General features: G+C 48.7%; 1 protein-coding gene across 1 annotated transcript in view; it reads right to left on the bottom strand.

The window, feature by feature from the left end:
• Positions 1-24,210, bottom strand: part of TMEM178B (transmembrane protein 178B) — a 344,208-nt gene that overhangs the window by 232,106 nt on the left and 87,892 nt on the right. The window lies entirely within an intron of this gene.

Consider the following 24,210-nt stretch of genomic DNA (forward strand, 5'->3'; position numbering starts at 1 on the left):
AGGTGTGATTAGGAGTTCTTGGTCTCCTGCAGGCACGTCTATAGACACTTGTTTATCTTGCGGATATTAAACCTCAGTGTCGGGCACTGTGAAGAATCAGGAAAGGAGTGAGTTTTAAAGGTTAGGGGTTTTAAAGTTTGGTTTTGCCCCTGAATGGATTTTGATGGTAATCCATCTTGCACCCCACTGATTTTCAATTTATAAGTGGTGGCACCTGACTGAATCGTCTGACCCCTGGCTCACTGCCAGCAGGGAACCTGGCAATTGGTGGAGTGCAGTAATACAGACAGTGCCTGACTGCAAATCACATCTGGACAACTGCCCTCGGCCAGTTATTGGCAGACACTCCCCCAATGGGACAGACGCGGTCCAGAGAGGTAAAGTGTGAGGCAAGTGTTTTGCACTATTTTTCTTTTAATTTCTCAACTCCTCTGCCTCTGTCCCCTTAGCCCCTTATGCTGAAGTCTCTCACATGCCATACCATCCCCCAGACCACATCCTCCCCCACCTCTGTCTTCCTTCCTCCCTAACTTGCTATACTCCTAGGAAAAGTAGTCTGCCAGACAGTCTCCGCTTCCTCAACCCACGTTCATACCTCATTTCCATAAGCATTTCCATTAATAGCATCACTTCCCATCCAGTCTACATTACAAATCCCATGGTCACTCCCAAGGCTTTCCCGGCTCTAGTGCTGCCCTTCCATGCTGACATCCAACTGGTCACCAAATTCCATCAGTTCTATCTCAGAAATGTCCCTGGAGTCCAGCTGGCCCTCTCTGTGCCAACTCCCTCTATCATAGGTGCACAAACACCATGACCGACCCCAACAAACAGCCACGTTCACTGAGGACTTAGCTAGGTAGGAGAGACTCGCCAAGTGCCTTGTACACCAGTGGTTTCCAACTTTACTCATGTCCTGGAGCATGCAGAAAAGATGTGTACAAGGCACCTGGGATGAGCAGACGGGCTGCTGGGTCCTGTCCAGCCTCCCCGAGGGCTGAAGGAGCCACACCCCCATAACACAGTCGTGGCTTCTGCACTTGTCCCACCAGCGCGACACTGTTATGGACACTACCTACTAATCCGTTCCATAACCCAATTCTGTAGGCATGCTCATCACCCTTATTTTACAAATAAGAAAATGGAGGCTCAAGAAGATTAAGTGACTTGCCCAAGAGAGTATAGCTGTGCCAGGATTAGAACCCAGAATTGTCTTACGGGGGTCTCCTCCACCAGGCCACCCTGCACATTGCTGCTCAGACTGTATTCCAGAAGGAAAATTCAGTCTCTTTCACACACAGGATAAACCCACACTCCTGGCAGAAAATCCCAGCCCCCCATTCGGCCCCAACCATCACACACCCCAGGCTCGAGCCAGGCGCCCTCCCCAGCCTGTCCTGATAATACCTTATCCGCTCACGACTCTGCCCCTCCACTCCTCCCTGCCTTTCTTTCACCCAGCACACACCTCCAGCTCCTCAGCAAAGCCTTCCTTGCATCTAGGACAGCACCCAGCAGTAGGCATTCAACGGCCCCTCCTTCTCCCTCCTATGCTCTAGTCCTCCTGCAGCCAGCACACCAATGGGCTGTGATTTATCTATTTACACGCCTCACTCCCCCACTGGCTTATGTGTTTCTCAAAGGCAGGGACTTGTCTTATTCATTCATCTGGATCTCCCTGGCCCCCAGCACAGGGTGAGCACCAAGAACACGTGCTTTGAAGAAAGCAGTGAATAATATAAGGCGCCCTTTATAAGACCACGGTGGTGAAGGAACCCAACTGCTTCTATTATATGCAAGGGATTAAAATAATTGAGGCAAATGAGAATGTCATGAATAAACAGATACGACTGTTGCAGAACTCCGGGAGCCTACAGCAAATACCTCTTCCCTGTCTGGAGAATGTAAAGAGAGGCTTGTCAACTGCGTATGAACACGGAATAGCCTCTCACTGCACTTTGTAATATAATCCGAGGGACAACTAGGTCAGTGGTTTCAGGGTAGAAAAAAGAGGAAGAAAAGAAAGAGGAAGACGGAGACATAAGGGAGAAAGGATTTTTACATGAATATCATCAGCAACTACCTGGGACATATACAGTTGAGCAGGTTGTGCACTGCATAAGGGCACCTCCTGGGAGTACCTTGGTGCTGAAGTCCAGCTGCTGCTCTGCTTGCCAAGACATATACCCTGGTGGGGTATATGGGGGATGTCCCTGTCAGAGAGGCTGCCTTTGTCTAATTTGCACAAAGATGTCAGGTGAACCAGCAGCCACGCTACATTCTATAATTTCAAGATCAAACAAAATCCTCGCTGGACCCAGCTTGGGAGAACGAGACAGGATCCCACTGGTAACAGCTAGATTGGTGCCTGTCACTCGTGTCTGAGAAAAGTACCTGATTTCTCTCAGCCTCAAAACATACTCAACAAGTGGCCACAGGTTCCAGGCTCCCTGAGCCTCCCTCACCCCTAGCCCTCCTGGCCAGTGAGGGAAGAGGCCACTTGACGCTTGACAAGAGCAAGAAGCTGACGGACAGGCACCGTGAGCAGCAGGCCAGGGAGCCTGGCTGGAGAACTTCCCAGCAGCCCCACTGGAGGCCCTCACTATTTGCTTTGCCTTGGGGATGCAAGCATCCTGCCTTTGACAGCAATTAAATTTGAAAGACCCAAATATTGCCTAAGAAGAAAGGCAAAATATTTACCCATGTGTCTGCAGGTCCTGTCAGTGTGCTGGGCTTTTGTCAATACAGGCGCCATCTGGGCACCAAATTCGTGTGCCCAGAACGTGGGCTTCGCAATACAAACAGGTTTTCCTGCAAAGAACAGTGCAGAGGCGCGACCTGGAAGGCAATAGAAACGCATATGACCTTCCCCGACCCCTGTATTCCAGCCCAGTGACCTGAGCTTCCCCCGCCCGGAAGCCTCAGCTCAGGGCGGGAACACTGGCCAGTGAGGCAGCAGGGGTGGCCCCTCCCATGGGCCCCTTGGGACTTCATACCTTTGGCCATGCTTTGCCTTCTCAGCTGAGGACCCTCCTCTGCATGTCAGGGTCCCAGGGAGAGAGGATAGCCAAACGGGTAACCGAGGAGAGTTTCCAAAAGGGACAATTTACAAAGCTGAGCACAGGGTGTAAAAAGACCAGCCAAGGCTGGTGCAGGGCCCTGGGACTGGCAACACAAGGATGTGGTGTAACCCCTCTCCTCTCCTCGCCCCAGCCTGAGGCTGGGACAGGCAGAGGGAGGAGTGCTGCCCAGGGTGTGGGGAGGGCTGCGGTGGGAGGGAGGTGATGCAGGCTCCGGCAGGGGGTCACAGCCAACCAGGTGGAGAGGCAGGGCCAGGGAATAAGTGCCCAGCCTCTCCCTCCTCCCACCTTCATCCCCTGCCGCTTTCCCCCAGTTTCCTGAACCCACCTGGAAGCAGGGGGACCGGGGACGGATGCGGCAGGCCAGCCTCTGAGCACGGAGCAGGTAAAGACGTGGACTGGACCCAAGGGGCAAATACAGCTCACCCTCCCCTTCTTTCTTTTCCTCACACTCCCCAGCCCTCTCCCCTTCTAAACCTCACTCCAGCTCCCCTTAGTCCAATGCTAGCACCTTCCTCCTCCCCTCTGCCTCCACCTCTCAAAGTCTTCAGCGGCAAAGGGAGACAACTGGAACAAGGGGTGGGGAGGGTGGGGGGGAGGAGACTGTTCCCATCCTTTTTCTGCATTTCAAATCCTTTCAGACCCAAGGATTATCATGTGGTAATTCACGTCAAGTACTAATGCGGTCCCTACACATAGTGAGTGCTCAATAAATACTAGTTATTATGAACTGCTGCCCTAAGACCACTTACTCTAAGCGGGCAAGACCACAGGGAAATCAGAAAGAATATCAGCGGGACTTCCCTGGTGGCACAGTGGTTAAGAATCCGCCTGCCAAGGCAGGGGACACGGGTTCGAGCCCAGGTCCGGGAAGATCCCGCATGCCGAGGAGCACCTAAGCCTGTGCGCCACAACTACTGAGCCTGCGCTCTAGAGCCCGTGAGCCACAATTACCGAGCCCACGTGCTGCAGCTACTGAAGCCCACGTGCCTAGAGCCGGTGCTCCACAACAAGAAAACTGAGAAGCCCGCACACCACAACAAAGAGTAGCCCCCACTCGCCACAACTAGAAGAAGCCCGAGAGCAGCAATGAAGACACAATGCAAACTAAATAAATATATAAAAATTAAAAAAAAATAGAGAGGAAGTGGTCAGCCTCTCACCATTTTAAAAAAAAAAGAATATCAGCAACCAACGTTTACATCACAGGATACCAACACAGAGGTGGGGGGGTGGGGGCGGGGCATGGGGGTGGGGAGAGGGAGAGAGAAATTTCACACGCAACAGCCCTAGGAGGCTGGTAGTGCAAGAGCCCTGATGTACACAGGGCATATGAGGAAACAGACCGGAGGGAAGCGGCAGAGACGGCACACAATGAACTCTGGATTCTGACCATGCTCTACAACGGCACCAGCAGGAGATATTCCTTTCACGCACGTCTGCTATCAGCAAGACGTGGTTTCCTAAGCAGCTGTGGAAGGAGTCTATTAGTCCACAGTTATATATATTAAGTGGAAACCTTCTTAGGTAGAGTGATTTTAGAGGCAGTGCTAAGACCTACCCCTACGCCATCTAAAATTATCTTCCCTAAACTGGTGCCACAGTACTTACATTCACGCATTAGAGAGTCATTCCTTTGGGTCAGACACTGTTCTCTTAGGTGTCTATTTTTAAAGCTCTTTTAAGTAAGTGCAAAGGGGGTAGTACCAAGTCACTAGGGCCTAGGTGTGGATAAGATTCTGAAATTCCCTTCCTCCAGACCGGAGGAACCCTCAGCAGCAAATCGCCCCTAGAGAAAAGAGGCCAAGAAGGGTGCAAGGATCCGGGCAGGTCATGAGGGAGGGGGAGGGTGTGCTGTGAAGGCAAACCTGCAACTTCACGACCATGTCTGGTGCTGACCAGGGTGGGCCTGGGAAAGAATCAGAACATGGGAACCCCCTCCCCAGCCCCCACTTTAAAAGTGGAGTGAGGCAGGCTGGGTATGCGATGGTCAAACGTATTTAGGAAAAATTGGGTTTATCAATGTTTAAAAGGTTTACTTATTGCAGGACTGTAAGAGTTTTTGATGTACATCGTGACTCTCCTAAAAGGAACAGGTACAGCATGCAGACCTCCCCAGACTCCTTTGACCCCAAATCCTGTTTTCATTCAAAGAGCAGCTTCTACCACTCAACTGTGAGTTCTTCAAAACCAGAAACCAGGTCTCTTGTTTGCATTTCTACCCCCAGGGCCAGGCAAGCAGTTGGCACAAAGCCCTCAATACATACTTGGATGAAGGGGAAATAGACACCAGGGTCTGTTCTTTGATCACATGATCTACCAGGTAAAGTAAACAGTTGGCTCCAAGTCTGTGCTGGCCTCCTCTCTGTAGCCACGTCTGGGAGCCACCAGCAAAGCAGCCCCAGGTCGGAGGCCCATGCAGGAGCTGTGTTTGCAGCATGCGGGGAAGTCAGTCTGGGACCTTTGCAGACCGGACTAGAGCCATGGATCTCAGGGCCCTCGGTCCACCTCGGACTCTGGCCTCAGCCGCAGTGGGTGCTCCCGGGCACGCTGACGGCACCCACATCAGGTCCCTGGCAAGTTCCCCATCTCATCGCAACTCACAGGCCACTTAGCCCCCACTGGGCAGCTCACAGGAGTGCAGGAGAGTCAATACTCAAGAGAGAGACCCTCAACCACGGGTGTGAGAGCCAGAGGGCAAGCACTGCACCTGCTGGAGGAGGACCACGGGGTGCCCTCTGCACAGCTGTCCTGAGGGTGGCCCCGGGATCCAAGCTGAAGCTCACAGAAGGAACCAGCTCAGTGCTGCTCCATCCATTATCATCTCCTCGTTTCCCTCTTCCTGGGGACTCCCCCAAAGTCCCTGTTTCGGGCTCTGCTTTGGGCGGGGAGCCAAACTACGAAGAATGACCACCTAGAGGAGAGTAGTGCAAATGGTTTATAGGTTTGAAAAGTGTGGATGATAAGAAGTAAAAAAGTTGGTCCAACTTGGTCCCAAGGTTACTGTGAAGGGTCCCATCGGCGCCCAGAGCTGAGACAGGCTCTGCTTCTTCTCAGCTTCCCCTGTTCCTTGTGTTCTTTTCTTCTTGATGTTCGATCATCTTAAAGACACAGGAATGGACTACTGGACCACTTTCACATTTCCTTCATCCCAGAGCCCTTTCTCAAAAAAATTAAATCTATTCAATGCCTTCCAGACACTGGACACTCATTTTACCCCACATCATCCTCACAACAACCTTGGGAGGTAGATAGTACAGTAATATCCCTGTCTAACTGAAGGAAGAGAAAGTTTAGACAGATGAAGGCCTTCCCTGGAACCACCCAGCCAACTGTCTGCTGTCAGCACAGCGGTTTCAGACGCCACAGCTATGATTCACTGCCAGGGTGGAGATTCGTTGGGAACAAGGATGATTTTCCAGCCACAGTGCCTTATACATGGAGGAACTTTACATCTGCTGATGAAGGAAGAAAGGGAGGAAGGGACATCGTCCTTGTCTTGTCTGCTGCTTGTCCTTCCTTGGTGCCAATGGCGAGAGCACCCAGGACACTGGGCTCCGTCCTGCTGACTGGCCCTGGCATCCACCTGCCACAGCGTGACCCTTCATGACTTCACTTTGACATCTGTCTTGCCCACTGGGCTGGCAGTTCTTCGTCTTCGTTCTAGCCTGAGGCCTGTGCTCTGTGTCTAATAAATGGAAAGATTAAGTTGAAAGTAGAAAGAGCACATTGGAAAAAAATTGAAAGCCAACCTTAAAAAAAAAAAAAAAAGGAAACCAGTTGAGGCTTTAAATCTTGGACTTCATCCCCTCCTTAAAAGGCATTCTCACAAAAAAAAAAAAAAAAAAGTTACAATTACACCTAAGAAGGGAAAGGAAGTAGGGAGATTCTCCTTTGGCAATCAGGAAAGCTATTATCAGATTTATTAGCACTGTCAATGTTGAATTCTTTGGCCCGCCACAAGAGTGGGATGGAGTTTCGGGGGTTCAAGGTTTGAGATTAGAAGCAAAACCATGTCCCTGATGAAAGGGGAGGGAAGCAAAGCAGGGATGCTCCAGGGGTTCCAGGAGGATGGAAGGACAGGGCCGGGGTCCCCGGACCCCTCACAACCATGTCCCCAAGCGGGGCAGGAAGGGGCGAGGGCTGGGGAGGTCAGCGAAGTTTACAAGTTCAGACAGCTCCTCACAAAAGCTTATTGCAAGAAACCGCTCCATCCCCACCCACCCCCCACCCTCTCCTCTCTAGCGCCTCCTGCCCCTCCCAGATATTCTGAGCCGAAGGATTTGCAAGGCTTATAGCAGCTGCCGGCCAGGCCTGAAAGAATGTTTTATTTTCTTCATACGGAGGAAAAGTGTTACCTACGTTTTGATCTTTAATGCTTTCAAAAGCATTCCATTTGGCGTGCTTTGTTTTTTGTGTTTGTGGTAGCGGCGTGGCCTTTTAATGTTGTTTCGTGCGCACTACACAGACAGACTCCTAAATATTTAATTCCTTTCCATTCAGTGTTTCATAAATGTTTGTTAGCAGCCGTGTTCAGGGAGCCCCCCGGACTCGCACACACGGATTACATTCTTACAAACCCTGCTCCCAAATATGCCAGCCCTCCACCCACCCCACCCCATTTCTGACCCCTCACCCTCTCCCCCAACACTTCTGCAGGCTACCACTGTAACACAGTTATTTGTATATTAATCGTCTATTTCTCTCTGTGGTAAATGCTTTGGGATAGGGGAGACTGTGGTTTTCATCTTTGCACTTCTGATGGCCAAGACGGTGCTTTGAGTATCATAGAAACTGCATGGGCCCACTTATTCACAGAGTTTTTTCAGTAGTGAAGACTACGGTACTATACGATCCATGGTTGATAGAATCCATGATATTCAGAGGACTGCGTATCCAGATGACCCAACTGTAAGTTATATGCAGATTTTCAACTGCACAGAGGCGCCACCCCAACCCCTTCATTGTTCAAGGGTCAACAGTAATTCATTTTAACAACAGTTTATGTTCAGTGAATGCTTTCTATGTGTTAAGTACTGTACAGAGGACTTTAATACACATTATCTCATTTAATCCTAAAAGGTTCTCTTACTATCCCCATTTCACAGATGCGGATGTAGAGGCTTAGCAAGGTCTCCTGCCCAAGAATACAGAGCTACTACTCGGCAAAGGTGGGATGCAAACCCACCTACCCCAATCCCTAGCACTGCACTACGCCCACTTGTGAAGAAAAACTGGGAAAAATCAAGCTCCTCAGAAAAAGAGAGACTCTCCAAGGTTTTCTGTCGGAAGCAAGGCAAAACTTTTCCATGTGCAGGGATTTCCAGCTTCTACCGACTTTGCTGCTCTTATCAGAGAAAGACAGAATGTTTGCTTCCAGAGCTCCCCTAACGAGCTGGCCAGAAGACAGCTCCCAGTCGCGGTGGAGGAGGGCTGAGAACGTGTCTACCAGCCCCGCACTTGGCCACAGCTCTGTCCCCACTCCCAAGACGAGCCACTCACCAGCAAGAGCCTTGGGCAAGTTACTCAGCCTCTCAGAACCTCACTTCTTCATCTGCAAAATGCAGATAATGATAGCGTCCACCTCATAAGATGGATGAGGAATAAATAACTTATGTAAAACCTGCTCCAGAGTAAGCATTCAAGAAATGCTCATTTATCGGTTCTATCTCTGGGACACACACCCGCTCCCACAGCACAGCCAATAAATATGTAAAGATGGCTCTCACACTCCTCCCACCCACGGCTCCTTTTCTTCCTGCTGAGAATGTCCAGGTTCTACACCCACAGTCTCAGAACCCAGCACCACACTGGTCATCCCCAAGGTCCAGCCACGTGTCAAAATCTCTCCCACTGTGACACTAACCATGATCTCGTTCCCTGAGGATGCAAAACCCACAGGACCACAAGCTCCCCCGGCCTGGGAGCCGTAACTCTACCAGCGCAGCCTGGGTACCTGTGAGCTTTGCAGCCAGCCACGTCATAGGGCTGGTCACACACAGGGGACGATACCCAAGTGCTTTCCTGCAGGGAAGCTATTTAGCCACCATGGGCTTGGGCAGCTGTCTTTCCTCATTTGGGGTTGTTTTTTGTAGTTTGGTTTGTTACCTCCTGCGGGATCTCCTATTTGTTCCAGGCCCCTGAAGACATTTTTGGATGGTGATGCTCTCCTTCCGTAAATTAGCCATCAGGCCACACACTCCATCAGCAGGCCACCAGCAACCTCATCCAAGTCGTCACTAGAATCCTTCAACAGGGCAGTGTTGAGGGCAGAACTCTGCGCGCGCGCGCACACACACACACACATTTTGTGTGATCAGAAATCAAGTCATCAAGAAAGAGTTTTTCGGGTGGGATCATCCAGCCTGCCGTGAATTCACATTTCCGATACGCTTCCCTAGCCCCTCATCCATGTCTTGCGCAGATGTCATGAGAGACCCGGTCTGCACCGTTCACACCATCAACCCGTGTAGGAACTGCATCCACAATGGGGATGAGGTCAGCTCAGCACCACAGCTTCCTTGCGGAGTGCTCCCCATCCTGTTTCATAAGCCCATTCCCTCTAGCCCAGATGCTCATCTATGTCCACAGAATCCCCAGAGTCTCCTTTATTGAAAATCTGGGCATGGTACCCCTACCCCTAGGCTTACAGCACCTCGGACACCACAGCTTTCTCTGACCGTCCGGTATCCCTTCACAAACAGGGTGACCCCACTGGAGAGATGACCACCATCCTTCCACATCATCTGGCAGCCAACCCTCCAATCAAGGAACTGAGGCCTCCAGGCTGGGTGACCACCACGCACGTCCTGTGTTATGACCGTGTCCATGTCCCCCAATCGCCCCTCGGAGCACGGTCCCCACGCCTCTGGCTCCTGCTCCACCAGCACCCGCCCCCCCAGACTCTTCTCACCATCTTATCAAGTGACTCCCTTGACTCAACATGGTAGCATCTAACATTTCACAATCTTCTGTGCTAAAGGTCACCTCATCTTTTGTGGGATCTACAACCTTTTTATCCTCAGTTCCTTGTTCCCAGATTTTGAATGTCTTTTCCCCTTTCTGAGTCTTTTCGCGTGTTTTAAACAAGACCTTTTTAAATGTCATTACATAGTAACTTCCTCACAAAAGGAAGATGAAGAACGAGGTGTCATCGTGCTGGCCCCACACCACCCATCTTCCCTGCAAGGTTTTGGCCGCCTTTTTTCCCAATGTGCTCGTGTATTTTCCAGCTTGAAACAGGCTGCTCGGGAAAGAATGAGAAAGTGAGGCATGGCTTTAAATTACCATTTGGGGTGTAGTAAATAATCTGCTCCCTTATTCCCGTCACATCCCTAATGACCTTCTGGAAAGTTCAGGGCCCAGAGCTGCCACTGCCCTCCCCAAGGCCGCCTCCCACCCCGGAGCACCGACACCCCGTGCACGAGTCTTCGGCTCCTCCGGGCACAGTTTCAGCTGGTGGAGGCCTCATCCGTCTCAAGGCCCTGACAGACAAACGAGGCAAGAAGGAGACCAAATCTGGTTTTTCACTGGAAAACAATGAGCTCATGCTTTCTCTCCAGAGACCCGGGAAGCAGAGAGGGATCTGGAGATGGGGAGACAGAGACAGGCAGGAGCCGTGAGGGATGGGCAGGAAAGAGGGAGGAGGCCAGTCTGGCACTTTTTTAACGTCACTTTTGATAAGAATCCCCAGCTCTCAGGCCAGAGGGAAAGAAACATCCATATTCTTTAAATTAAGCCTCCAGCACGAGGCCGCTGTCCTAAAGGGGAGGAACAGTGAGAAGATACACGCAGGTGGAAATTCTTCATTCCTGCTCCTTCAGAGAAAAGGAAGATGATGGTTCCTGAGCTTCCAGCATTGCAGGTGCCAGGGCACGGATGGCTCTGCCTTTCCTTGGCACTGCTGCTGCGAGCTGGGGTCCACATCGGATCGTGGACACTGTTAGCTTCTTTGGTGGAGGGTCTGCCACCCTCAGGCATGCATCCCTGTAAGACCAGGGCCAGCCATTCCCTATGGATGCACCAGATACAGAGCAGAGAATTCAGACAGCTGCCCAGGTATCTCCAAATAGCTAAATGTTTGGTTTCAGCTAGGGAAAAAAAATCCAGATTACTGAGTTTTCTACTTTTCATTTGAAAAAGTAGTTATATAATGCTGATTTTCCTTTCTACCAGTTAATTCAGAGAGAGGGACAGAGAGATTGTGTACTGTGTGTGTGTGTGTGGACAGGATTAGGGAAAGCTGGGCTGTACTATATGAGATACCAAACCCAGATGACTATTCATTATTTTGCTCTTAAACTTGCTGTGTGCCTTAGCTAAAACCTGAATGGAAACTAAAGATCACAGAATTAAAGCCCAAACAGATTAATTACGTTTTTCTTTATACCTCTACTCACAAAATTGACGGTCTAAGTTAAACGGCTTGGCTAGATTAAAGGTGTTAATTAAAGTGTTAACTTAGCCTGACTCACTGGTTGAAATGAAATTCAAAACCAGACACGAAAATGTGAATAGTGAATGATTCCATCTTCCCTGCTGCGTCCAGCAGCATGACTGCGGTCAAGGGCCTGGACACTGGAGCCAGCTTGCCTGGGGTCAAATCCGAGCTTTGAAACTCTCTGGATGAGTGATCTCGGCCAAATTAATAAAGCCCTCTGTGCCTCCATGCCTTCACTTCGAAATGACGTGACACAAATATCTACCCCCTTAGGGGTGCAGTGAGAATTCGGTGAATTCATTTCGATAAAGTACTCAGCACCTGCACCTGGTAAGCTCTCCATAATTATTCCTGTTACTACGTCATTGCCATATAGGATGCAGATTTATTATGTGTGCCAGACGCCAGATAAGTCCTTTAAGACATGCAGCAAGTGCGTATCTAACACATTTTAGCAAAAGAAATGGATGTCCCACAAGGCAGGTTCCCAGCAGCCCGTCTTTGCCTGCCTCGTGCTTCCTCAACCAAGGCTGATACCCCCCCAGCTCAGGGCATTTCCCCATAGGCTCCAACCCTGGATACATCCTACCACCCCGCTCCTGCCTCGAGGGCTGAGACCGCCCACCAAATCCAGCCCCCTCTAACACTGGTGACACCAATGAGCTTCTAGAACACGTCCCCCTGCCCACCTGTAAGACCCTCACAGACACAAAAGCACAAGCATTGCTGCAACTGCACAGCACCAAGTACATTGACCACCCACACCCAGGGAAGTGGCAATGTAGGAAAACCTGTGACCTGTGACCATGACCCTCCTCGTTGGAAGGGTGTCCCCTAACCCTCATCTGATGAATCGCTCACTGGTCCACGCTGAGGTGGAATTTCTCATTTTTTAATTTTCTGGAAATGCTGCCCCACACTCCACCTTCCCAATCGAAACAGCAAAACCTGACAGAGTCGGATAACATCAAGTTTTAGTAAAGATGGGGGTGGGGGGGGCACGTCGGGGTGGGAGGGGTGCATTCAGACACTGCTGTTGAGAGTGTACACTGTTACAAACAGTTGACAAAAATCAAGTAAATTGGAAAGCTTATGACCCCAAATCACACCTTTAGACAAAATCCTACACATGTGCACGAGGAGGAGAGAAGCACAAAAATGTTCTATATGACATTGCTTGTAAAAATAAAAATAAAAAATAGTGAAGACCTAAAGGTCCACCAATTAGGAGATAGAAAATAGAAGGTGGTTATATTCATGATAAGATATTAAACAATACTTTAAATGAATGAACTGTACATATGAATAAAGACAGAGAGACCTAGAAATAAAACGTGGCGTGAAAACAGAACTGTAGATTTATACCTGCAGTATCTTTGCACTTTTCAGTATTTTAGGTTTTTTTCCTCCCACAAAACACAAAAAACCTTGAGACCCAGTGAGAAAGAACACAGTCACTCCTCGAGAAGAAATCCAGTTACCAACAAAATCAAAGCCACATCACCCAGGTTTTAATGGTGGGAGAACTTCCAGGGGCTCTGGCTCACCTCCCACTGGTCTTCTGCTGGCAGCTTCTCTCTAAGCACCTGCGCACCCCGCCTCACCTCCGCTGCACACACGGGAGATGGATGCCCAGAGGACCGAAGGACACAGAGACAGGAAAGCACCAGGGAGCAGAGGTGCTATGTGGTGCCAGGGGAGGGGCAGGGTGCTCACAGACAGCTGAGGACATCAGGGGAGGCTGATAGAGGAAGGAGGAAGAATCACGTCCTTCAGCTTGGGGGATCTAGAATACGAGGGATAGGGTAGCCTGGGCCCAGCCCATGTCCAAGGAGCCCGCAGCGAACTCAACAGCAAACAGACTCCTCCTCGGCCAGAGCCTGGCAAGGCGTCACAGGGGGTCCCGTTTGGGCTGCTGGCAGAGTCCTGAGGGGAGAGCCCAGGCAGGGGGCTGCCGTGGTTGTCCAGGCACTACAGCAGGGCCAACTACGGCTGGAGGTGTGGACAGGGAGGATGCTTATGGAAGCTTCTAGTCCACACTCCTAGCCACTTGGATCTGACCTGTTCCTCGCAGGGGCTGGCGCACCAGCATCCTCCCTGCTCACAGGCAGCACTTCTCCTGCAGCTGAGCCAAACAGCTACCCAACTTTCAGATCACAGGGGCAAAGAAGTGGCGAGCGGGTACCCTGTGAGACCCCAGGCATCCAGATTGAGTGAGCGGAGAGGTGCAAGTCATCCCGATGGAGTAACCAGCTCCTTGAAAGGCTGCCAGCTCCTCCCTAAGTGCAGTGGCTATTAGTCCCAGGCCCCCTTAGGCTCTGCATCCAGGGTTTCACCAAAACCAATAGCCAGCACACAGGAGCAGAGCAAGAGAAGACAGACAGACAGCTGTCTTTAATCTAGTTTTGCAAGGACTCAGGGAGTCACTCCATTCCCTGCAATAAAACAGAACTGGTGCAGCCTCAGCCCAGCAAGGAGGCTTCCTGGAGGGGACCCAGGATCCAGAAAGCAGAGCCAAGAGCACAAGTGCTCCAAAGGCGAGGCTGGAGGCAGGGGAACCCAGGGCAAATCCCCACCAGCAGAGGGGCAGGGTGAAGGTGCCCAGCAGGGTGAAGGGGCAGGGCAGGAATGGAATGGTTAAAGGAGGGCAGGAGCAGCTAGCATTGGAGAAATCTCCACTCACAAATATGTTTCTTGCTTACAGAAGACGGAATACATTAAGATTCTTTTAAATAAAAATTAATATCAACTAGGAAGATGCCATCCCCCGACAGTTAGTACTCCAAATGTACATCGTGGAGACGTTTTTTGGAATCGAGAGAGACTCTAAGAAGCCTGGGGTTTGAGGGCAGGTATGGAGCCAGCAAAGCAAGTGGAGTCTGAACTACTGAGACAGACACTAAAATAAACACCTGAAAGACAAAGAGTACCACTCAGAGTCCCCATTCTCTCCTATCTCCGGTCCAAGTCGCAGCAGCCCCTGGCTGGCTCCGAGGATATCTGTCCTGGTGCTTCCTTCTGCTGGGCCAGCCGCTCCCGCCTCAACCTTGCCCAGTCTTGTCACCTGTGGTTCCCCCTCCAAGTCCTTCTCCAGCCTCTGGTTTCGCGGCTGATCTCAGTCGCTCCCTGCTCCCTCTCTCCACTCAGCACTCAAGCTTCCCTTCCCCAGCAGGTCCCTCTGCCCTGCCCCCCCCCCACCCCTGACTTTGGGAGCCCTGACTCTCCCTGCTGTTTAGTTGGGAGGCAATGTGATGTGAGAGAAGAAGTGGGCCAGAATTCAGAAAATCCAAGGTCAACCCAAAACACATGGGAATTTACTATATAGTATGTATTAGTATGCTTGGGCTGTCACAACAAAACACCACAGACTGGGTGGGTGAATCTACAGTCATTTATTTTCTCATAATATGGAGACTATAAGTCCAAGATCAAAGTGCAAAGGTTGGTTTCTTATGAGACCACTCTTCCATGGCTTACAGGTGACTGCCTTCTCACTGTGTCCTCAGATGGCCTTTCCTCTGTGCTACAAGGAGAGAGAGTACTCTGGTGTCTCCTCCTCTTCTTATAAAGACACCAATTATACCCAGGTAGGGCCCCATCCTTATGACCTCATTTAACCTAAAGGCTCCATGTCCAAATACAGTCACATTGGGGGTTAGGGCTTCAAAGCATGGATTTTGATGGGACACAATTCAGTCCTTACCATAGGAATGGTGGCATCTTAAATCAGTAAGGAAAAGATGGTTTATTCAATAAATTGTATTCAGAAAACTGGGTAACCTTCTGTGGGAAAAAACTGATGGCATACTTTGCATCTTAGGCCAGGATAAATTTCAAACAGATCAAATATTTGTTTGGAAAAAACATTAAATCATAAAAGAAGAAACCATGGGAAAAACTTCTGTAGCCTTAGAGGGAGAAAGCCTTTATAACTATGACACAAAATGCATAAAAGAAAATACTGATAAATTTGACTATAAAATACAAAACTTCCACACAGCAAAAACCACTGTGAACAAAATCAAAAGACACAAGGGAAACATTTGCAACTCACATCACAAAGAACTGATTTCCCTCATACATAAAAAGCACCTACACATTGATAAGAAAAAGACTAACAAGCCAATTTTAAAATGAGCACAAGGTATGAATAGACAGTTCATGAAAATACAATATATTTTAAACATATGAAAAGATGCCCAAAACATATGAAAATACAATATATTTTAAACATATGAAAAATTAGAGAATTACAAATTAAATCTACTCTGGGGTGCCCTTTTCATTCCGGCAGAGGTCAGGAAGTTTGATGACACATCTCGTGGTAAGGTATGGGGAAACAGACACTCTCACGGGCTGGTGTTGGAATGTAAATTTGATAAATCTGTACAACCTCTCTGGAGGGCAGTTCATCAATATCTCTCAAAATTACAAAGACTCAATTTGACCCAGAAATTCCTCTTTTAGTAATTTATCTGAGAGATGCGGTCTCACAGGTGTGAAATGACATATATACAAGGTTATGCATTGCCACTTTGCTTACAAGAGCAACCTAAATTTCCACCAGTAGGAGCCTGGTTAAATAAATTACGGTATATTCACACAATGGAAGGCAATACAACATTATGAAAAAGACAAAACTCTTTAGAAACTGATACGGAAAGCCTTAGGAGATAAATTAAGTGAAAATAAGCAAGGTGCAGAACAGCGCGTAATATATACCACATTTATGTAAGGGGGGGAAGGAGGAGACAGATGCAGATGTAGATTCATAGGTATCTGCTGGCACATACATAAGACAACTCTAGGCAGAAAATAGTGGTATTTCCTTCTACAGAAAGAATTGGGAGGTTGGGAAAATGAAAGAGAAAGACATTTCCCACTTTATATTTTATATGATCCTTTCATATTTTTAAAACATGGAACCATGTCAATGTCTCGCCTATACAAAAAAAGTTAAATTATGATGCTAAAAACAGAACAAGGTAAAGTTAAGATCATAAAAAAGAAAATCCAGCTCTGCCCAGGATGGTTTTGAGGCAGTCACGTCCCCGCTCTGAACCTCAGATTCTGATCCCTTCCCTCTGGCTTCCCCATCACGGCTGCACGGCACTCAGCACTCAGCATCCTTGGGGGTCCCTGACAGCCCTCAGAGCCCTCCTCTCCCAGCAACTGGAGCCATCCCTCTCTTAACCTTAAAAGCAGTGCTGACCCTTCTCAGAGAGACCTTAGAAAGCCTGATGCAGCCAGTGGGTGAGCTGGTGGCCACCAGGGCCAGGCTCAGATGGGAGCAAGGTCAGAGGTGCCACCTCACCACTCGCTCTGCCCTCATCTGTTCACCAGCCCTGTCTTATCCTCCATGACCAGGGCTGACTGTGATGGCCACTTAAATCACCAGTTCCTCCAGGCTGAAGTCTCCACCGTCCCCTGCCAGGATGGGCAGCTGCGTTCCTAGCCCTGCAGCAGCCTCAGGAGACTCGGCCACCAGCTGCCAGCCTCCCATGCATCGACCCAGCGGCACACACCCCGCCCCTAACTTCCTGTGGCTCTGCCTGTCTGCTGGCCAGGATGCCCCGCTGGCTGGGCTTCCTCCACTCCTTGTGTTAGTGGCTGTCCCCTGGGTACCCCTTCCCGCTGCTTGGAGAGCTCTGTCTTCACTCCTTTGCCTCCCATGCCAGCCTGTTGAAACTTTGCTCCCCGAAATAGCTCTTCAAGTCTTGCCCTCGGCTATGTTCTAGTACATTGTAGTGAGGGATTTTCTCTTGCCATTTGATGTTCATTCTAGGCTATGTTAAAACAGCTCAGAAAACCTCCTGTGAAGTCCTCGGCAAGGTGGGGTACCACGGCTGTCTGGAAGATGAAACGCCATCGCAGTGTGGACCTTCAGAGCTACGCTGGCTCCCCCACTCTCTTCCTAAAGGACATGGCGACCTCCTTGGTTTGGGCTTCAGATTCCTTATCAATTCCGTCAACACCAGGCCTGGACCTCCTCAGGCACCAGGATTCAGGAACACCCTCCGGTTCACTATATTTCCACCAAATAACTTCGACTGTTGGCAGAATTTCCCAGGTTTGGACAAGTACGTGACCTTGATTCTTTCTGGGCTTATCTTCAATCCACAGCACATCCCAGACTTTCAAAGCAGCCTGTAATTTCTGTGTGTCCTCTTGTGTGAGTACTTCAAGGTCACAATCATCGGCACGGAGCAATCAGCTCTCAAATGACTGTCTTAATGGATGTTGTCTGCAGCTTCTCCTAACTAGAATGGAAGCTTATTTCTTTTTTATCTCCTCGTAACACCTAGGGAAGTACAAGGCTCTGCATACAGATGCGTGACGTATGACAAGTAATAGGTACAGGGCTCGAAGTCAGAAGACTTAGTCCTAACTCTTTCATGTACTCGTTGTGCAAGTCTCGCAACTTCTCCCTGACTGAGTTTCCTCCTGAGTAAAATGAGAGCAATAGCACCTACTCCACAGGGATGTTGTGAAGGTTTAAGGAGTTCAGGTATATTCAGGGATAGTTCTGGCCATTACATACAACACAGGAATTAGTGTATTGAGAATCATTTTATAAACATCGTATCAAAGATGTATACCTGGAAGATAACGGGCTCTAGACTAGCCAAGCGGACTTGCGGTGCTGCCATGTGCTGGATACTCAGGGACTCCTTAAAGATGCTGCAGGGGCAAGAGCCCTGAGAGGAGGGCGGTCCATGTTGTTAGTGGCCCCAGTGAGGCTACTCACTGTCTGGTGGGAATCAAGAGAACTGCCTCCCTGGAAACCAGAGAAATCCTGTCCCAGAAGCCTGCCCCACCCAAACGTCCTTCTCAGAGAATGTGCTTCACCAGTTTTCCCTACTGCTTAAACAGCTACGTGACCGTGTAAGCCTCCACCTGAGACTGGGCTGGGGATGGGCACCAGCTGCGCGTGACAAGGGCCCAGCACAGGATCTGGAACTTAGCCAATCACAGCCTCCCTCAAGTGCAATCAGTGCGGAAACACTGAAGGAATGCAGAGGAAGTTGAAGGGGTGCATCAGGTTCAGCTGGTACCAAGAAAAGGAAACAGAATAAACAAAATCGACAAAATAAAATGCAGGTTAAAGTTACAAAGTAGGCAGGAAAGTAGGAAGCTGGGTAGAAAGAGATGAGGGAGCAGCAGAGGCCCTGAGAGAAAGGGGGTAGGATCCGGGGCTGCCCTGGCTCTTCCCAGCTGCAGTCCATCCTCCCAATCACCCCCTCCACTTGAGTATCCTGTGTTCCTGGAAGTTCAAGCCAGTCAGACTAGAAAACTCCTGGTTCACTGAAAAGGCATCCAGTTTCCCAAATGCAGCTGCCTTTCTAGACCATGGTTGTTGGGACAACCCTCTTGGTTCCTGGCATCTTGGCATCTACCTGGACGCTCTAGAGCTTGTTTCCTACCCATGACCTTGACTCTCACCATGAACTGTCTGTCACCCTGACTCACTGATCATAGGTCACCCTCCAACCCTGTTTTTCTTTTTCTTTTTCTTTTTTTTATAGTATCAAGTCACAGTGGGCCGGAAAGAAGACCAAGTTATTAAAGATCTAAAAGGTTAAGAAATTGAAGTTTCAAAAGGAGAGAATTCTCAGGAGAAGCTGATCAAGGACCAAAGTTCACATTTAATGTCATAATTAAGACCATCTCCGGATGGAGCTCATGAATGAGGCACTAAACATCAGCTCCCCAGAAAAGAAGTGAAGGTACCATGGTAACAGCCTAAGCCATGACTGCCTCAGGCATTAGACAAGTCTGGGCACGTCTGGAGGGTCAGTAGGGCAGCTGCCGTGCAAAGCAGGAGAGGTGCTGATTGGAATTCAGAATATCTGCGGTCTCGTCCCTGGATCACCCATCACTTCCCCTCTCTGGGCTTTCCAGAAGTTTATTTGCACCGGGGACCAAGGAGACCACCAGGGACATATCTATCCTGAGGGAAGGGTCACTGTGCACAAGCCTGGTCCAAGGACAACAGCTCAGGGTGAGGAGAGGGTGATTCCAAGCACAGCAGGACGTGCTGCTCTGGAGTCCCCAGGCTCCTGGCTCCCAGGATTTGTGCCAGAGCCCTAGGAAAGACAGGTTTAACAAAATAAATGGAAGAGCCAAATGCCAAAACCCCCTGTAAGAAAGACACTGCCACACACACAAGGCAGCACGGGTTGGTGACCCACGAAACAGGGGGCAGTGGTTCTTCCCTCTCCAGTGAAATGACAACCAAGAGCTAGGCTCCGGCGAGTCAGGGAGAACAGCAAGCTGGACCAGCCCAAGTCTGGAGCAGACTAGGAGGGAAGAGGCTCCCACTCATCAGACGTGAGCAGCAGCGGGAGAGCCTAGCGATAGGAGCAGAAGAGGCTGTGGGGCAGGTGTCTCTGGCGGAGAGGACAGGTCTTGACACATTCTGAATGAATCACAAGAGCCCTTCAGGTAGTCAAGAGCCAAGAAAGTTTGGAAATATACATCAGACATCCCCAGGACTTCCTGGGCCCACTGGGAGGAATCTGAAGGTCCCTAAAGAACAACAGTGGAGGGGAGAAGGACCACGAAAATCAGGGTAAGCTAATCCATGCCTAAATCCTAAACCAAAACAATAAAGCAACTGCAGGTCTAGCATCCACTCCAATCAGGTACAAGTCAGTCAGCAAACACTCCCCAAGCAACTGTGTAAGACGATGGAGGAGATATGCCCTCCAGAATCTCACTCTATAACCTGGGTCCCAACAAGATGCTGTTCTCATTAGTCTGTGCTGTTTAGACCCTGTGAAGGAGTGGAAGCCCCCCCAGAAGAAATCCATGAATAATGTCTCTCCGTTGGTTAAAAAAAAAACAAAAGAAAAACCTCCTGAAGGAAAGAGTTCCCAAGAAGCATCAGTGCCAGGAGCCCAGCTGGGAGACTCACCCAGCTGGAGGCTGACCCTAGAGGGCACTGGTTCCATTGTGTCTGAAGGTGATGTTCCTGGGACTTCCCTGGTGGTGCAGTGGTTAAGAATCTGCCTGCTCACGAATATACAATGGAAAAAAGACAGCCTCTTTAATAAGTAGTGCTGGGAAAATTGGACAGCAACATGTAAAAGGATGAAATTAGAACACTTCCTAACACCATACACAAAAATAAACTCCAAATGGATTAAAGACCTACATGTAAGGCCAGGCACTATAAAACTCCTAGAGGAAAACATAGGCAGAACACTCTATGACACCCATCAGAGCAAGATCCTTTTTGACCCACCTCCTAGAATCATGGAAATAAAATCAAGAATAAACAAATGGGACCTCATGAAACTTCAAAGCTTTTGCACAGTGAAAGAAACCATAAACAAGACTAAAAGGCAACCCTCAGAATGGGAAAAAATAGTTGCCTATGAAACAACGGACAAAGGATTAACCTCCAAAATATACAAGCAGCTCATGCAGCTTAATACCAAAAAAGCAAAGAACCCAATCCAAAAATGGGTGGAAGATCTAAATAGACATTTCTCCAAAGAAGACATACAGATGGCCAACAAACACATGAAAAGATGCTCAACATCACTCATCATCAGAGAAATGCAAGTCAAAGCCACAATGAGGTATCACCTCACACCAGTCAGAATGGCCATCATCACAAAATCTGGAAACAACAAATGTTGGAGAGGGTGTGGAGAAAAGGGAACTCTCCTGCACTGTTGGTGGGAATGTAAGTTGGTACAGCCACTATGGAAAACAATTTGCAGGTTCCTTAAAAAACTACAAATAGAACTACCATATGATCCAGTCATCCCACTCCTGGGCATATACCCAAAGAAAACCATAATCCCAAAAGAAACATGTACTGTAATGTTTATTGCAGCACTATTTACAATAGCCAGGACATGGAAGCAACATAAATGCCCATCAACAAATGAATGGATACAGAAGATGTGGCATATATATACAATGAAATATTACTCAGCTATAAAAAGGGATGAGGTGGAGCTATATGTAATGAGGGAGACAGACCTAGAGTCTGTCATACAGAGTGAAGTAAGTCAGAAAGAGAAAGACAAATATTGTATGCTAACTCACATATACGGAATCTAAAAATGGTACTGATGAACTCAGTGACAAGAACAAGGACACAGATACAGAGAATGGACTGGAGAACTCGAGGTTTGGGGGGGGCAGGGGGTGAAGGGGAAGCTGAGACAAAGTGAGAGAGTAGCACAGATATATATATACTACCAACTGTAAAAAAGATAGCCAGTGGGAAGTTGTTGTATAACAAAGGGAGTTCAACTCGAGGACGGAAGATGCCTTAGAGGACTGGGACGGGGAGGGTGGAGGGGACTCAAGGGAGGGAATACGGGGATATGTGTATAAAAACAGATGATTGAACTTGGTGTACCCCCAAAAAAATAATTAAAAATAAATAAAAAATAAAAATAATAATCTATTAAAAAAAAAAAAAAAGAATCTGCCTGCTAGTGCAGGGAACATGGGTTCAAGCCCTGGTCCGGGAAGATTCCCACATGCCAGGGAGCAACTAAGCCCTTGAGCCACAACTACTAAGCCTGCTCTCTAGAGTCTGTACGCCACAACTACTGAAGCTTGTGCCCCTAGAGCCTGTGCTCTGCAACAAGAGAAGCCACCGCAATGAGAAGCCTGCACACCGCAACAAAGAGTAGCCCCCGCCTGCCACAACTAGAGAGAAAGCCTGTGCAGCAATGAAGACCCAACACAGCCAATAAATAAGTAAATAAATAAATGAAGGTGATGTTCCTTTGCTGAGACCAAACCTGGCTGCTCTGTACCCCAAGGCAGCCAGCACACTGGACAAACTTGACCACAGGCCACAAGCTAGCACTTGGACAACCCCACGACCCTCTGTTCAGAACCTGCCCCTTCCAGGAAATGCTCTTGTTTATCAAACCAACATAACCTTATATAGGTTCACAACTACACATCATTCCTGTCATTAGGTATCAAGGTGCTACACTAGGTGCTGGGGTGAGCAAATTAATAAAATACAGTCTCAGCCTGAGCAGTTTAAAATCTAATTTGGGAAGGGGAGCAAAAATAAGGAAGAAGAGGAAGGAAGCTAGAAATCAAGTCCAAGGAAACAGTACAATAGTAAACAGAAAGAACTGTTTGGTAATTAACATATCAGCAGTCAAGGTATAAACAGGTACTTCTAAATTGTTTGCAAACAGAAAATTATACTTACATTTCTAATATGCTCAACCAACTATTTTTCTCTAGGTAACACAAAGAAAAATTCCAATCGCAGACCTGTTTGAAGAATGCAGAGTTCTAACTTAATAGAGCACTCATTTTTACCACTGACAAAGTTAATTCCATGTGTATTTGCAACAATTAAGGGCAAAACAAAGGACCTGGAATTTGAGTGAACACGTGGATGACAGGGTGAGCTGTGAAAGCTGCCAAAGATTAAGAGCTGTTTCCTCCCACCCTTGGTTCACTTAACCCCATGCTGTTGAAGATTTCAGGTCTGGGAAAAGATCAGCAAGGACACAGCCCTTACGCTCAGGCTCTCTGACTTACAATTTGTTATGACTTACAGTCATCATTGTTTTTATAATGAGGAATTTTAGCCGGTTAGGGTACTTTACAACTCCTTCACTCAAACACATGCAACTCACAAGTAAAAAGCTCCGAGTAGGTGACATTCAGGGCTTTGTATCCTTTAGGACTATTGTTTCACTAATTTACTCCCATATCTTGACAAACACAATTGCAACACGCTGGCAAGTCAATGTCAATGTCCACATCATTCTTTCTATATGTTTCCCCCATGAACTCTTTCCAGCCAGGTGACCCACTTCTTTTCTCTTCCCTGGGTGATTCCAGATGGACCGTGTCCTAGAATTGCACCTAAACCCAGTAGGAAGAGGCTAAAAACTTCCTGGCTACAAATGTGTTCTTAGCTGTGACGGTCTTCTCGATCATGGTGTCCTGAGGCCACGGCCCAGCAGGCATGCACAGGCCTCCCCTGGTACCCAGGACACCTGCCTGGTTCCAGACTCCTGACTATCCAGGCCCCAAAACTCCTACTTCCTAACTTTCTCTGTATTATAATTCTTGCAGGTCCAGCTTCAAGGTGTGAGAACCTCAGATGTAAGCCAATAGGAAAGAGCATGCAGCTGGGAATAAGCAGGCCTGGGAAACAACTCCCCAACTCAAGGTCCAGCCCTGAATGAGAATCACCCAGAGGCTAAACATCAGTGCCTCTAGTTAACAGACAAAGGATCCAAGATGGCGGGAGGACTCTGGCAGAAGGACACTTTGGGTCCAGCAGAGCCTCCTAGGTGGGCAGCTGGTAGCACCATGATTCTAGGGAAGGAGATGACAGAACATGGAAAGTCTCAGCACCCAGGGAGGAAGACATGCCAAGAGTTCTAGGAAATGAGGGATGCAGGTTAGTACAATGACATTCAAGGACCAGACTCTAGGATCAGCGATAGAGAGGGGTACATGTGGCTGTGGCTCCTGGTCCCACATTTTAGCTGTGAACCTGAACTCACTCTCACTAGACTTGAAGTGGCAAAGGCACATTCACAAGCGAAGAAAAGCAATGCTAATGGGTGGCACCCTTCCAGAACGACAGCTCAGGATACAATCACCCAACCCGCTTGTCTCAAAAATTCCTTCCTCCTCTAGGTAGCCAGTCGACACTGGGCCCCACCTTAGTCAGCC

Source organism: Hippopotamus amphibius, chromosome 4 (assembly GCF_030028045.1).
Source record: "Hippopotamus amphibius kiboko isolate mHipAmp2 chromosome 4, mHipAmp2.hap2, whole genome shotgun sequence".
Taxonomy (NCBI): Eukaryota; Metazoa; Chordata; class Mammalia; order Artiodactyla; family Hippopotamidae; genus Hippopotamus; species Hippopotamus amphibius.